The following is a 17,202-nucleotide window of genomic DNA, read 5'->3' on the forward strand; positions in this document are numbered from 1 at the left end:
CTCTCATCACATCCCCATCACTCTGCCTTCGCAACCCTACTCCTGTACATCCTTACTCAAACCAACATACGTTGCACGTCCACCCATCCCTCTCTCCCTATCTACATTATCACATCCCCACCTGACTAGCTACCCCTCACACTCAGCCTCATCCTAATGCAATCATACCAACTAACAACACACAAGGAGGCCACTTGGCATTGCTACCCCACTCCATCATAGTCACCCTTTGAAGATGTAACCCATCCATTTCTTACATGCATTCCATCACTCTCAGTCAACCTTCTCTTCTTTCCCTCCTTGCAGGAAAAGAGAGGCCACAATAAGAGGGAGAGGAGAGAACTGGAGGTGGGCTTCCATCATTTGCCACCCTTACAACAGCAGAGGAGGCTGCGTTAGAAGTATCGGGAGTGGCCGAGCAGCTGGAGGTGAGAGACGGAGAGAGGGGGACATCTCAGCAACCTGGTGACAGAATTACATCTCATACAGCCACATGGCACACATCAGTCACTCATATGAGGACTGATGTCATCAGATAATGAATGGTCATCATGTGCATCATGGTATCTGTACCCACTCTTCATATGACATATCTAACTCATCTCTTTACTCTTCCACAGGTCCATCAAGAGATCCCCCCACCCCCCGCCCCCACTGTTAAATTACCTTTCTGGAGATTATACAAGTATAAATGCAGATGTGTTGCATTGTTTGACACCATTCCTTTTCTTATTTCTTTTTAATTGTTTTAGTTTACTAATTTTAATTTTATTTTTATTTGCCATTTGCCACCTAGGTTAGACCAATCTCACAGCTACATGAATTAATTCAGCGAATTATTCAGTTAATTAGTAGATTTTCTGTGCTGTTTCTTCACTGCTACTCTGCTCTCTATGAAGTGTTACGGAAAACTCTGCAGAGATGCCTATTAGACACTCACATCTTTTTCCTTCAGTTTAATAGAGGTCACATTTCATGGGTTAAGGGAAAGGTGGAGGCACCACAATTATTGTGTAACATTTATAATTGTGGATATCTTTTAATATGCTATAAAAAAAAGTCTTCCTTCATGCGATTGTGTAACAGAGAAAGATTTCATCACATCATATGTACAGCTGCCTGTTCCTCTCATAAGTCTTTGAGCCAAATGGTAAGACTGGTAGCAGACAGACAATTATATCTTGGTACAAATTTAAGGTCAAACCAAAGAGCTATTTTGATGCATGTCCCACATCTTTAGTTTGGTTACCATAAATTTGCTTAAATTAATGACTTTCAGTCTGGAATTTCAGGTACTTGACCTTTGACTTGTACTCGAGCTTCACGCATCAAATATTAACCCTCTGCTTAACCAGAAATACAACAGGCATTAAAAGGAAACATGCTTTATGGGATGAAATATAAAAAATATTTGAGCTCGAATATTCACTGGTGTCTTGGTGGGCATTACAATGGGCTTCTCATTTCAGAGAAATCATTTCAAGCAAATCTATTAACTGCTGTACTAAGTCACGGCTCTTAAGAAAAAGTTGTTGTGAAATTGTTCAGCTATGTAGTTTTGTTACAGTGTACACACATAAAAATTAAAACAATTTTGAATATAACTTGATTTCATAAATAAATGTAATCACTAGTACTTTCTTTATGAAATTTAATATGACCTGTTTTTCGTCTGTATCATTCAATCCATGTCATCCAACAGGGTGAACAGGCTAAGCAGGGTTTATACCTCATATTGCATCATTCTTCATCCTGAGTAATTAGTTGCGGAGTGGGGGGGGAGGGAGGCGCGCGGGGGTAAGGAAAGGAAACAAGAAAACTAAATGAAAAGCCTAACAATAAATCACTTCATTGCAGCTGAAGGGGGAATCAGCCTAAACAATGTGGTAGAAGAAGTGGGCAGGGACAGAATGAAACCAGCCTATGTTTGTGGCATAAAGCAACTCATACAACAACAACAACAACGTGTATTAACATAGTGCCTTTAACATAGTAAAATGTCCCAAGGCGCTGAAGGCACGGCCACCAATGGTTGAGCTATTATAATCAGGGATGCTCAAGAGGGCAGAATTTGAGGAGTGCAGATATCTCGGGGTGGGGGTGGGTTGTTGGGCTGAAGGAGATTACAGAGATAGGGAGGGGCGAGGCCATGGAGGGATTTGAAAACAAGGATGAGAATTTTGAAATCGAGGCATTGTAGGAGCCAATGTAGGTCAACAAGCACATGATACAAATCACTGTGATCTTCACAAGTTAAGAGTGCATGTTGTCTGGGAATGTTCTTTGTTTCGCCATTCCTCTTTTGCTGAATTATGAATATGCTATCAGATCTTTAAGTATTGGTTGTATTCCCATTTTACCCAAATAACAGGTTTTACTTACCTGGAGAATTTAATGTGTAATTAGTCCAGATTTTACGGTCTGAATTATTATTGTTCTACCAGTTCAAAGGGGGCAATTTTCCTGAACCCCTCTGCCCCAGCACCTGTACAAGCTCAAGTACATCTGAATTTCCTGCCCTGGGCCATTAACATGGCATGGGAGCGCCCCCCCACCCGCCCCCCACCCCAATACAGGCCCACCCCTCTGACAGAGCCTAGCACTGGGAAAATGAGGAGCAAATTGAAGTGTGGCTAGCCACTGGGCTTAGGCTTTCTGGCTGCTGCTGCAGAAGTAGGAAGTTAAGGTGACAGGGTTGGGAACACCCATTCCACCTCATTTGTATCAATATGATGGGTCTGCGCTGCAACAGGATACCTTGGAGCATCATGAAGAGGGCGGAAACCAGCAAAATGGGTCTCCTGACCTTTATGTCCAGAGAATGGGCATTCCCTAGGAGAAAAGGTGTGAAAAATTGGCCCCTAAGCATGAGCCTATATTTTGGGTAACATCTGATTATTTATCAGGGCATTCAGCTGAGATTTTGAAGTCCCAATGCATATTAAGCTTCTGGCATATAAGACATAAAATGAAACAGATCTCCGTTGTAGTTCAGAAAACCGACTAATGCAAAGAAAGGGCTTCTTCCAGTTTAATGAGAAAGGCCTCGATTTTAACTGAGTCGTGGAGGCGGGCTTGGAGGTGTGCGGGGGGTTAAAATCGCAAAAACTGGCGGTCGGGACCCCCCCGCCTGGTTCCCGACTCCGAGCCATTTTTACTCAGGCGTGTCTGATGGTCCCGAATCCGTCCCGCTTCCAACAGGCGGGACTGGTATTTAAGGCCCTTAATCACCACTAAATGGCCTCTATAATGCCATTTTAACAGTCCCTTGCACTTTTAACCCTTTCCCCACGTAAAACACGCCTGGTGGGAATCACGTCTGTGAAACCTGGCGGGAGCACTATTGGCTTGCTGACTATCAGCTGCAGGTCAACCATTAAAGAGGAGATTTGATCAGCTGTAGCGATTCGTGTGCATCACCACTAAATAATCGAGTTCGACTTCGACGAACTATAAATAAGTTGTTTATTTACAGGAACAGGTTAAATACAACAGGTAAGGTAGCAGGTAAGATGGCTGACTGTAGGAGCACCGTGGTGTAGGTCTTTCCCCAGCAGGGACGCCACGAGGACTAACTAGAAGTTTCCCAGCTCAACTGCCAGCAGGTTCCGAGCTCAACTGCCAGCAGGTTCCGAGCTCTACTGTTGGAAGGTTCCGAGCTCTGACGTCATGACGCAGAGTACAGGAGAGAAGCCTGAGTATAGTAACAGACACATACAGTAAGGTAAGTTAAAGGGAATTATGTATCTCAATGTAAGGGACAACCGGTGGTACCGCCACATAGGCCCCCCCAGGATTCGCTTTAACGAAAGTCCAAGGATGAGATGGTCTGACGAGCTGGTGGTCACGGCGGTCGTGCTGTCTCGACTTGGTAGGCGAGCTCTGAAGATGCTGCTCGTGAGCGGATCCTTACGCGCGTCGTGGCGAATAAAGTGTATCCGTCAGGCGAAGAACCGTGGAAACGTGCGAAACAGCAGGCCTTGTCAGAGTGACGGGCAGGTTGGGCGGACGCGGGCGATGTCTCCGTTGATGTTGAAACAAGTCCTTGTTCTGACGAACTCTGCAGGAATGCCAAACGAGCGATCCAGAAGGACTTGACAGGCGAGGTCGGTGAACTTGCCGACAGGTGAGCGAAACCTTCGGGAGGCTGGAACGCACGGAACGGTGCGTGCCATAGTGCTACGACGATAACACAACGGAGGGTGAAGAGTTGCTGCGTTGATCAGTGATCGGTGAGGCCAGCAACTTTCACGTGGCTGATCGCGGCCGCAGGATGCCCGTTGGGCCCGTCCTCGATGTGTGCAGCTTCAGTAGACGTTTGCATTTGTTAAAGGGAAAACTGGAGAAAGGGCGGCAACGGTCCAGGTTGTTGTTGCTTTCGGGAGGGGTAAACTCTGCCTGGAGGGCGGCAACACTTGTAGTTGTTGTAGATTTAGGAGAAAACAGCCGTGAGGGCGGCAACGCTTTTCGTTCGCGCTGAAACGTGTAGTAGGTAACACAACCAGCAGGCTGACGGGCTGGTGTGTCGTCGGCGGGGAACGAGTCTTCGTGTTTCATGAGGGCAGGGTCCTCGTGGTTCACGAGGGATGGATCCTCGTGGTTCGCGAGGGATGGGTCCTCGTGGTTCGCGGGGGTGAGTCCTCGTGGTATCCCCGCAGGGCACGCTCCGATTTTGTGGGTCCGAACATGCTGTACCCTGCGCTTGGAGAGATGTATACTTGCTGTTGCTTTGGACGTAGAGGCGGACGATCCGTGTGATGGTAGGAAAGACGAGTACGGGGACCGTAAGCAAGTGCGTGGTCGGGGCCGCATCGATGTTCTCGTTGAACGGGGCTTCTACCTTTATAAAGCACGAGGGAGACTGTGGCTCCCTGGATTGCGGTAGCGACAGCAAAATGGCTGGTGCTTCCATGGCGTGCTTCTTTTGTGAAAATTGTTCACAAAAAAAAAAAAACGGGGTCCAGTTGAGTTTTGTCCGTGTCAAACGGGATCTGCTCCAGGCTGCGCTTACCTTGCGAATACGTTCGCAAAGACGGGGCCGCCTTTGGAGGAATCGGTGTTAGGCGGTTGCTGTTCCGTGGTTGTTCGTCGGTTGTGCGTCGGTCGTCTTGTGGGAAGACAAGGTTCAGGCGCGCGTTGCTACCATGAAAATCGTTCACGGATACGGGTTCACCAATTGTAGTGTTGGAATTGATGAGCTCCCGTACTCACGTCGTTGGGTCACCAATGTAGCGATTCGTGTGCATCACCACTAAATAATCGAGTTCAACTTCGACGAACTATAAATAAGTTGTTTATTTACAGGAACAGGTTAAATACAACAGGTAAGGTAGCAGGTAAGATGGCTGACTGTAGGAGCACCGTGGTGTAGGTCTCTCCCCAGCAGGGACGCCACGAGGACTAACTAGAAGTTTCCCAGCTCAACTGCCAGCAGGTTCCGAGCTCAACTGCCAGCAGGTTCCGAGCTCTACTGTTGGAAGGTTCCGAGCTCTGACGTCATGATGCAGAGTACAGGAGAGAAGCCTGAGTATAGTAACAGACACATACGGTAAGGTAAGTTAAAGGGAATTATGTATCTCAATGTAAGGGACAACCGGTGGTACCGCCACATAGCCATCATTTGCAGGTGGCAGGAGTTTTTGTCTCAGGCCTGGGCCAACTTTTACCAGGCTTAACCACACCTGTGGAAGGTTGGAGCCTCACACACATCTCCAGTGTGAACTCCTGGGAAACCTCTCTCGCCACCCTCACTCAGCGCTTCCTCAACTGAGGCATATGCCAGAAGCATGGGAGCCATTTTTTTCCTTCCCTTCTGGACATTAGAGGAGCTCGAGCACCAGGCGCGGCAGCAGCAGAACCAGGAACAACAGCAGCACCAGCAACAGCAGCAGCAGCAGGAGCAACAGGCTGCTGCTCACCCACCTGAGGCAGCGCAGGCTAGAAGGGGCCAGCACCTGGAAGCCTGTCGGCGCAGGAGATACACCCCAAACAGGGTCTACAGACACAGGATCAGCTATCTCAACATGACTGAGCAGTAGTGCCAAAGGCGGCTTCGACTTTCGCGAGAGGTAGTGACCGACATCTGCGCAATGCTACAGCAAGACCTGCTGCCCAGAGGACCAGGTGGACACTCCTTACCAGTGGCCATCAAAGTCACCACCACACTCAACTTTTTTGCCTCAGGCTCATTCCAGGGAGCAGCAGCAGACATCAGCGGCATTTCCCAGGCAGCCGCACACACTTGCATCACGCAGGTTACCGATGCCCTCTTTGCCCTCGCGCACAATCACATCCATTTCACCAAGGATCGCGCAAGTGTGACGGCGCGAGCGGTTGGATTAGCTCATCTGGCAGACTTTCCAAGGGTGCAGGGCACCGTTGACTGCACACATGTGGCCCTTAGGGCACCCCATCGCAATGCAGGTATTTTTGTCAACCACAAGGGCTTCCACTCCCTTAACGTTCAGCTGGTGTGTGACCACAAGAAGGAGATTTTGCATATTTGTGCCATGTACCCTGGCAGTTGCCATGACTCCTTCATACTGCGCCAGTCTAGTGTGCCTCCGCTATTCAGGCCACCAGACCAACTTTACGGATAGCTACTTGGAGACAAGGGCTACCTCCTGAGGACTTGGCTAATGATGCCATTGAGGAGGCCAGCCAACGAAGCTGAGGAGCACTGCAACTCTAGCCACATTTCCACCAGATCCATTATCGTGCAAACCATCGGTTTGCTGAAGATGCACTTCAGATGCCTGGATAGATCAGGTGGAGCCCTGCAGTACTCAGCAGCCAGGGTCTCCAGAATCGTTGTGGTTTGCTGTGCACTTCACAACATGGCAGCGTCGTGGCTTGCAGATTCCTGAGGACCAAGTGGCGCCTCACATACCCTCCTCAGATGATGATGATGATGATGATGATGAGGAGGAGGAGGAGGAGGAGGAGGAGGAGGAGGGCGAAAACAACCATCCTGCAGAGGACCAACAACCAGCGGCAGCATTACGCCAGAACATTGCTGCCCAGGATGCAAGGAACGCACTCATCCTGGCCAGATTTGCTTAGCCTAGCCAATCAAGCACTTTTCCCTCGCAGCTTCTTACCTGAGCATCGACAATGGCCAAGACACTGCGGATTCCTAGCTATTTGTCCAGCATACTGACAATTGCAAGTAATCCTAAGGCCTCAATGTGAAAGTCCCATTCGCGAAATGACACACGCCACAAATACAGCAGTAGCCATCAGACTTTTTATTGACAGAATTCATCTGATGGCTGTGATGAAATATGTCATTCATCAGACTCTGTAGTTAACTGTATATATTGTATTGCCTGCTCCGGTGTTTGTACCTTGTATTGTGTATAGGGCACCGCCCCCTTTGTGTGTCGGCTCCGCCCATACCTGGCCCTACTTAAGACAAGTCCAGGCTTGTCCTGCAGTAGAACAGCAGCACGCCAGGTGAAGCTAGGTGCAGCCACCGGCATCTTTTCTTTGCTAATAAAAGCCTTGTTTTATTCTGCTAACTTCGTGTCTTGAAGTTATTGAGGCACGTCAATTTTATTAGCAAACTTTTAACGATGGATCAACTTTTGAAACCGGAACGCTTGGATTTGGACCCGCATGCTTCAGATGCATCGGCACGGTTTGGACACTGGTTCCAGTGCTTGGAATTCTTTATGGCCAACTCCGAAGCCGTCACAGCCTCTACAGCCACCGGAGATGTGAAACTCGGGATCCTACAGAATCGGGTAAGCCACCGAGTTTTTCCACTCATACAAGACGCCGCCAGCTACCTGGATGCCTGCAACATCCTAAAGGCCCACTATCAGCGGCCTACCAACGAAGTGTACGCCAGGCACCTGCTTGCTACCTGCACACAGCGACCCGGAGAGTCGCTAGAGGACTTTCTAGTCACCCTAAAAGTGCTGGGCAAAGACTGTAAATGCAAAGACATGAAAGCCACGGTGTACACAGACGAGCTGATTCGGGATGCCTTTATCGCAGGCCTTAGCTCTAATTATATCCGGCAGAGACTGCTAGAGAAAACGGGCCTAGATCTGACACAGGCTGTGGACACAGCGCGATCGTTGGATGTGGCTCAGAAGAACTCTGACTCCTACTCAGCAGGCCGCGTGGCCCACGCCGCCTCTGTTTCTCAGCCCGGTAGCCCAACACCGTCGGGGCCCTGCTCTCCCCCCAGAAGCCCTACGACCGCTGCGACGCATCGGGACCCCAAATGCTACTTCTGCGGGCAGCCGAAGCACACCAGGAACCTGTGCCCGGCGAAAGGCACCACCTGCTTTAAGTGCGGTAAGAAGGGGCACTTTGGGAAGGTGTGCAGAGGGAATCCCGCAGGCAAAACCGCCACCGCTGCGTGCGTGCCGTGGGAGCGGCCATCTTGGACGCCACCTTATCCGACCTCGTGGGGTCCGCCATCTCGCGAGCAGACAGCGTGGACGCCTGATACGCTTATCAATTACTCCATAAAAGGCGATGAATTAGGAAAGTAATGAAGAGGTTTTTATTAACTAAAGAACAGAGCATGCCTCTCGTGGCCAACTGGTTCCAAGAAGGAAGTGGGTTGCCGAAACACCCACCTTTCTACCTGGTCATGTGGGCGGAGCCAGCTGAGGCATGCATTGGTACACAGCGCCAACCAGAGGTAACAATATGCAATAACGATAACAGTAGGATACAATAACAGTGGTTTACCACATTCACCCCTTGTTTAAAATTTAGTCCGGCAGGGTGAAGTGTACTACAAGTTCGTGTAGGTAAGTCTATCAGGAGGCCTTGTATGACGTCCTGATCGTCGTGGTGGCGGCGGCGGTGGTGCAGTATCCAACGTCGAATCTGGTGTCTGGGTGGTCAACGAAGGGTCCTGGGGCTCCGGCATGCCGTCTACAGGGGTTGGGTTGGGAGAAGTGGTGGGGGATAACGGTGGTAATTCAGGGGCACCCGAGGGTGCGAGGTCTCGTATGGAGACCGTGTCCTCCCGCCCGTCTGGGTACGCCACGTAGGCATACTGGGGGTTGGCGTGTAGGAGGTTCACCCTCTCGACCAGGGGGTCCATTTTATGGGTCCTCACGTGCCTCCGCAGTAGGACGGGCCCAGGAGAAGTCAGCCATGTCGGTAGCGAGGTTCCCGATGTGGACTTCCGGTGGAAAACGAACATTTGCTCATGAGGGGTGGCATTAGTGGCAGTACAAAGCAGTGACCGGATGGAGTGGAGCGCCGCAGGGAGGACCTCCTGCCAGCGAGAGGTCGGAAGGCCCTTAGATTTTAAGGCTAAGAGGACGGCCTTCCAAACGGTCGCGTTCTCTCTTTCCACCTGGCCGTTCCCCCGGGGGTTGTAGCTGGTGGTCCTGCTCGTAGCAATACCTCTCGCGAGCAGGTACTGACGAAGTTCGTCGCTCATGAAAGATGAGCCCCTGTCGCTATGTATATAGCTAGGGAACCCGAACAGGGCGAAGAGGTCATTCAGACATTTGATGACCGTGGTACTGGTCATGTCTGGGCAAGGGATGGCGAACGGGAAACGGGAGTACTCATCAATTATGTTGAGGAAGTACACGTTGCGGTCAGAGGAGGGGAGCGGCCCTTTAAAATCGACGCTCAGGCGCTCGAAGGGGCGAGTGGCCTTGATCAGGCTTGCTCTGTCTGGCCTATAAAAATGCGGTTTGCCCTCGGCACAGATTTGGCAGTTCCTGGTCATGGTCCTGACCTCCTCGATGGAGTAGGGCAGGTTACGGGATTTGATGAAATGGAAGAACCTGGTGACCCCCAGGTGGCAGAGGTCATTGTGGAGGGACTGCAGTCTATTAACCTGCGCGTTGGCGCATGTACCACGTGATAGGGCATCTGGGGGCTCATTGAGTTTCCCGGGCCGGTACATGATATCGTAATTGTAGGTGGAGAGTTCAATTCTCCACCTCAAGATCTTGTCGTTCTTGATTTTGCCCCTCTGCTTATTATTGAACATAAAAGCAACTGAACGCTGGTCAGTGAGAAGGGTAAACCGTTTCCCGGCCAGGTAATGCCTCCAGTGACGCACCGCTTCCACAATAGCCTGGGCCTCCTTTTTGACAGAGGAGTGTCGAATCTCGGGGCCCTGGAGGGTCCTTGAGAAAAAGGCCACGGGTCTCCCCGCCTGGTTAAGGGTCGCAGCTAGGGCGAAGTCGGATGCATCGCTCTCCACTTGGAAGGGGATGGACTCATCCACTGCGTGCATTGTGGCCTTCGCAATATCGCTCTTGATAAGAGTGAAGGCTGCACACGCCTCTGGTGTCAGGGGGAAGGAGGTGGATTTGATGAGGGGTCTGGCTTTGTCCGCATAGTGGGGCACCCACTGAGCATAGTAAGAGAAAAACCCCAGACATCTCTTCCGTGCTTTTTGGCAGTGGGGGAGGGGGAGCTCCAGAAGGGGGCGCATTCTGTCGGGGTCGGGCCCGATGACTCCGTTCTCCACTACGCAGCCGAGAATGGCAAGGCGTTTGGTGCGAAACATACATTTCTCCTTATTGTACGTTAGGTTCAGCCGCTGGGCCGTACGGAGGAATTTTTCTAGATTAACGTCATGGTGCTGCTGGTCGTGGCCACAGATGGTGACGTTATCCAGGTAGGGAAAGGTGGCCTGCAGGGCGTTCTGGTCAACCATCCGGTCCATCTCCCTTTGGAAGACCGAAACCCCGTTGGTGACGCCGAAGGGAACCCTAAGGAAGTGGTAGAGGCGGCCGTTCGCCTCGAAGGCAGTATACTGGCGGTCCTCATGGCGGATGGGGAGTTGGTGGTATGCTGACTTAAGGTCAATGGTGCAGAATACTCTGTATTGCGCAATCTGATTGACCATATCAGATATGCGAGGAAGGGGGTATGCGTCCAGCTGAGTGTACCGGTTTATGGTTTGGCTGTAGTCAATGACCAGGCGGCGTTTATCGGTGGTTTTAACGACTACAACCTGGGCTCGCCAGGGGCTGGTGCTCCCTTCGATAATGCCCTCCTTCAGGAACCGCTCCACCTCAGAGCTAATAAAAGCTCTGTCCCCGGCGCTGTACCGCCTGCTCTTGGTAGCGATGGGTTTACATTCGCGGGTGAGGTTAGCGAACAAGGGGGGGGGGGGGACTTTGAGTGTGGAAAGGCTGCAAGTGGTGTGCGGTGGGTGATTTAAAAGGTGTTGGTTGCAGACTGTGAGTGGGGGGAGGGGTCCACCGTATGCTAATGTGACACTTTTAAGGTGGCACTGAAAATCCAACCCTAGCAGCACGGCAGCGCAAAGACGGGGCAGGACAAGAAGTTTAAAATTTTTATATTCTGTGCCCCTAACCGAAAGGGTCACCACACAGTAGCCGCCGACGTCCATTGAATGGGACTTAGACGCCATAGAAATCCGTTGGCGCGTTGGCAGGACCGTGAGGGAGTGGCTACATACCGTGTTGGGGTGAATAAAACTCTCTGTGCTCCCGCTGTCAAATAGGCAAGTGGTGGCGCGGCCGTTTACCGTGATGTCCATCATGGACCTGGACAGATGATGAGGCAGGGCTTGATCCAGCGTAATGGAGGCCAGAGTATGGCTTAGTGAGTCGATATGGTCGTCCGACGAGACGGTGGTTGAGTCCGGAGACAAAATGGCGGTTGAGTGCGGCGGACAAAATGGCGGCCGCCATGATTCAGGTCCCCACGCGGCCGGAGGTGCACAAAATGGCGGATAAGATGGCTGCCCCCACGGTTCGCACGCGGCGCTGCTGGCGTTCGCGGGTTTCCCCCTGCAGGCATTGGCGTAATGGCCTTTCTTCCCGCAGCCCGAGCAGGTAGCGGTCTTAGCCGGGCAGCGCGCTCTAGGGTGTTTTAACTGGCCACAGAAATAGCATTTTTGGGCCTGGTTACGGGGCATCGCTGCAGTTGGTACTGGGGGCGGCGGTCCCGGTTGATTTCGGGACATCGCTGCAGCAGTTGGTACCGGGGGCGGCGGTCCCATGTCCCAAGGTCGCGATGGCCATGGCGCGGCGCCGTTACGTGAGTATGCTTCGAGGTTTCGGCGGACAAAATGGCGGCGGCCATGATTCAGGTCCCCACGCGGCCGGAGGTGCACAAAATGGCGGATAAGATGGCTGCCCCCACGGTTCGCACACGGCGCTGCTGGCGTTCGCGGGTTTCCCCCTGCAGGCATTGGCGTAATGGCCTTTCTTCCCGCAGCCCGAGCAGGTAGCGGTCTTAGCCGGGCAGCGCGCTCTAGGGTGTTTTAACTGGCCACAGAAATAGCATTTTTGGGCCTGGTTACGGGGCATCGCTGCAGTTGGTACCGGGGGCGGCGGTCCCGGTTGATTTCGGGACATCGCTGCAGCAGTTGGTACCGGGGGCGGCGGTCCCATGTCCCAAGGTCGCGATGGCCATGGCGCGGCGCCATTACGTGAGTATGCTTCGAGGTTTCGGTGGGCCTCTGCATACTAGGCAGCGTGGTGGAGAATGGGGAAATCGGACCAGACCCCGACCGATTGCGCCCCCTACGGGAGCTGCCCCTGCCCAACACTCCCAAAGCCCTGAAAAGGTGCCTGGGGTTATTCTCGTATTATGCCCAATGGGTCCCTAACTACTCCGATAAAGCCCGCCCCCTCTTGAAAGCATCCTCTTTCCCGCTCTCTGCTGAGGCCCATGCTGCCTTCAAGATTCTTAGGTGGCGGATCGAGCTCTCCACCTTCGAGTACGACATCATATACCGGCCGGGGGCCCTTAACGAATCCCCCGACGCCCTCTCACGAGGGATGTGTGCCAACGCCACCGGGGATCGGCTACAGACCCTCCACAACGACCTCTGCCACCCAGGGGTCACACGGCTGTTCCACTTCATAAAGTCCCGCAACTTACCCTACTCGATTGAGGAAGTTCGGTCTCTGACCAGGAACTGCCGCACTTGCGCTGAGTGCAAGCCTCGGTTCTACCGCCCTGATAGAGCCCACCTAATCAAAGCTACACGGCCCTTTGAGTGGCTTAGCTTAGATTTCAAGGGCCCCCTCCCGTCCGTCGACCGCAATGTTTACTTCCTGAACATTGTGGACGAATACTCCTGTTTCCCATTCGCCTTCCCCTGCCCAAACATGACCAGCGCCACGGTCATTAAATGCCTCAACAGCCTGTTCTGCCTGTTCGGTATGCCAAGCTATATCCACACGGATAGGGGGGCGGCCTTCATGAGTGAAGAGCTACGCCAGTACATGCTGTCCAAGGGGATTGCCACGAGCCGTACCACCAGCTACAACCCCCGGGGTAACGGTCAGGTGGAGCGAGAGAACGGGACAGTATGGAGGGCAGTCACCCTAACTCTAAGGACCAAGGGCCTCCCTATCTCCCGCTGGCAGGAAGTCCTCCCAGATGTGCTCCACTCAATACGGTCACTATTGTGTACCGCCACTAATGCCACGCCTCATGAGCTAATGTTTGTGTTTCCCCGGAAATCCACCTCAGGCGTATCCATACCGTCATGGCTCTCCACCCCAGGTCCAGTACTTCTGCGGAAGCATGTGAGGGGCCACAAGACGGACCCCCTCGTGGAGCCAGTGCACCTGCTCCACGCCAACCCACAATATGCGTATGTCCGGCACGCCGACGGACGGGAGGACACTGTGTCCATAAAAGACCTTGCCCCAGCCGGTAACAACAGCAACAACGACAACGACTACAACAACAACAACAACAACAACAACCACAACAACTATTACCCACCCACTCCACCCACTAATTTTTCATCACCCCCGGAAGAACACCAGCCAACGGTACACCCACCACCTACTCCCCCACCACCTACTCCGTCAACAACCCCAGTGGCGCCCCCGGCAGAGACCCAGGAGACCACCCGGGACACCCAGCCGGCACCCGCGGCACCGCAACCGTTACGTCGGTCACAGAGGACTATCACACCCCCGGACAGACTAAATCTGTAGAAGGGGTGAATGTGATGAAATATGTCATTCATCAGACTCTGTAGTTAACTGTATATATTGTATTGCCTGCTCCGGTGTTTGTACCTTGTATTGTGTATAGGGCACCGCCCACTTTGTGTGTCGGCTCCGCCCATACCTGGCCCTACTTAAGACAAGTCCAGGCTTGTCCTGCAGTAGAACAGCAGCACGCCAGGTGAAGCTAGGTGCAGCCACCGGCATCTTTTCTTTGCTAATAAAAGCCTTGTTTTATTCTGCTAACTTCGAGTCTTGAAGTTATTGAGGCACGTCAATGGCTTTTTTTAACAATACATAAAATTTCACCCAAGTGACTACCCTTCTGACTACTTGTGCTTTATTTTCCTCTTACGCGTGCTCCTACATAGTGGTTCCCCTGTGGCTTCAGCAGATGTGGAGGCCCCTTGCTCACTTTCCTGCTGCTCCTGTCTTGACACCTTTGGCATCCTCTGGGGTGGCGAGCCTGTGAGGGCTCGTCAACAGTCTGCTGCTCCTGCGGCTGTGCAGGGGTTGAGATGTCTATCTCACTTGGGTGTGGACTCCAGTGGGGCTCTGACTGAGGGCTCTGCAGTGGCATGGAAGTGTGAGCGCTTGGAGAGGAGCCCCCACTTCCTTGAGGTCTGCCACGAACCCCCCTCTCATGGATCAGCTCCCCCTCCGCGCCTGCAAGTGGCTGGAGAGCACCTTGCTGCACCTTAGGCGGGGCCATGGGGACCCGTATCTGCAATGGCAGTCCTACTCAGAAGGACTTCCATGAAGGTCTGGTTTCTATGTTCAATAGATGCCCATCGCTCCTCAAGAGATGTCATTCTATTCTGAACACTCACCAGGTTTTCCATACCCTGGCGACTAACCTCCTCCATGGCCATAGTCCTCCTCTCCTCTACCGTAGCCAACCTTACCATGGAGGCAGCAATCATTTCCACGTAGGTAGCCATCCTTTCTGTGTTGATGCGTTCATGCGCCAATGACTGCACAAAAGCTCTGCTCATGTTCGCTATGGACTCCTCCATTCGCTGCACACTCGCAGCGACCCTAGAGACAAAACCTGCCAGAGACTCCTGCATCTGTGCATGGAGTTCCATCACCTCTGATCTTATGGATGGACCCAGAGGCAGAGGGTCGACATGCAGCTGAGCCGAGCTGGCAGAGTCCTGCGCCCTCCGACGAGGACTCGCCACTGCTGTCCCTGTCTCCACAATCTGCTGATGCTCACTTGTGAGCTGTGATACACCAGGTGACAACATTACTCTATGTCCCGAAGGTCCCACCGAGGTGTGAGTGTCTGCGCTGGTGCTGGGTGCGCTTATTTCTGCTGACGCTGCGCCCTCAGAGGTTGCAGATTCCTCTGAGGAGTGTGGAAGCTCAGGCTCTTCCTCCTGGACAGTGGGGATGGGGGCTCTCAATGGTCCTGTGGGGGAGTAAAGGAAAGAGTTAGAGATGTGAGGTCAAGGTTACATGCACATTGTATATTGCAGATGATGATAAGTCCATCTGTTATAGCTTCAGAATCATTATCAGCGACTCATGCAATGTCAATGAGAGAGATGGAAAACTATTCTGTTACCAGCTTGCTGTGATGCACCCGTCTGTCCGTCCCCAACTTGCGCATCTTTTTCAACCCCGACAATTTCCAGGACAGCTTCCTCCCAGGGGGTGAGCTGGGCTAATGATGGTGGGCCTCCTCCTGTCCTGGCTCTTTCCCTTTTATTGTGAGCTCTCTTTTCCTGCAATGAGGGAGGCAAGTGAGTGAGAATGAAGGAGTGAGTGTAGAGATTGCATAGCATAGATACTTAGAAGGAGACAAAGATGGAGTGAGGTTGCAAGACCAAGTGCCCTCCCTGTGTGTTGTCAGTTGTGTTCAAAGCATCAGAGTGATAGGGATTGTGAGGGCTGCATGGTGGAATAGTTATGTGATTGTGAGCATAGAGAGAGAGGGAATGGGTAAGGGTGCATGGATGTGAGTGGGATGTGAGTGTCAAGTGGGATGTGGAGGAAGAGATTGCGAAAGCTGAGTGCTGGTGAGGAAAGGCAATGGGGATCAGATTGAGGGTGATGGGAAATTCATACTTACTTTTCCAGAGCGTTGAAGGTCATGGAATCTTTTCCTGCACTGCATCCAGGTGCCCCGTGTGATCGCCAAGGAGTTGACCTCCCCAGCCACCTGTATCCACACAGCCTTGGTCTGACTGGGAGGCCTCTTCCTCCCTGATGAAGGGAACAGGACCTCCCTGTCGGCCTTAGCCCCATCCAGCAATGCCTGTAGTGCTGCCTCATCAAACTTAGGAGCTGCTCTTGGCCTCCCGCTGGCCACTGTTCCTGTAGGTTCCTGTGCCATCAAATGGAGAAAGCTTGGAAGCCTGCAGAAGAAGCAAGGCTTGCTGTGGACCTTAGATGCAGCAGCAATGATGACGTCATCGGAGGGGACTTTCAGTCATGAAAAACCCCTTTGCAAAGGCTTCCCACACGTTGGAAATCAATTGGCCAATTGAGTTAAAATTGCATCAATCTCCCACATCCATTTAGATTCGTGTGGGAAACACGAAATTCGGGAAACACGACAATAGCCCGCACCTGACATAAAATCGACCCCAAAGAGTCCAGTGGGATCACCGGGGCTGATCGTAGAATCATAGAATCATTGAAATTGACAGCACCAAAGGAGGCCATTCGGCCCATCTTGTCCGTGCCGGCCGACAAAGTGCTATCCACCCTAATCCCATTTCCAGCACTTGGTCCGTAGCCTTGTAGGTTACGACACTTCAAGTGCATATCCAAGTACTTTTTAAATGTGATGAGGGTCTCTGCCTCTACTGCCCTTTCAGGCAGTGAGTTCCAGACCTCAACCACCCTCTGGGTGAAAAAATCTCTCCTCAAATCCCCTCTAAACCTCCCACCAAGGGGGGTGTGGGTGGGCGGGGGGCGGGGGGTGGGGGGGGGTGAGGTGAGGGGGGTGTGGGTGGACGGGGGTGGGTGTGTGGGGGGAGGGGTGTGTGGGTGGGCAGGGGGTGGGGGTGTGTGGTGGAGGGGGGTGTGGGTGGGCAGGGGTTGGGGGGGCGGCGGGGTGAATGAGGTCATGGTGTGCTTAAGTTTGACCATCAGCATATGCGACATGCTTATTGGATGAGCTGCCCTTTCCTATCCATTGTTTTCATACATTCATACTTGTGAAATCCAGGACCAAGCTATGAGATGACTTTGCGGCAGAAGGGATGGCTTGTCTCCAAGTACCCTGGAGGGAGACTCAGCTTGATTG

The sequence above is a fragment of the Somniosus microcephalus genome, chromosome 15 (genome assembly GCF_052327205.1).
Source record: "Somniosus microcephalus isolate GS21.2 chromosome 15, FLI_Smic_1.0, whole genome shotgun sequence".
Lineage (NCBI taxonomy): Eukaryota > Metazoa > Chordata > Chondrichthyes > Squaliformes > Somniosidae > Somniosus > Somniosus microcephalus.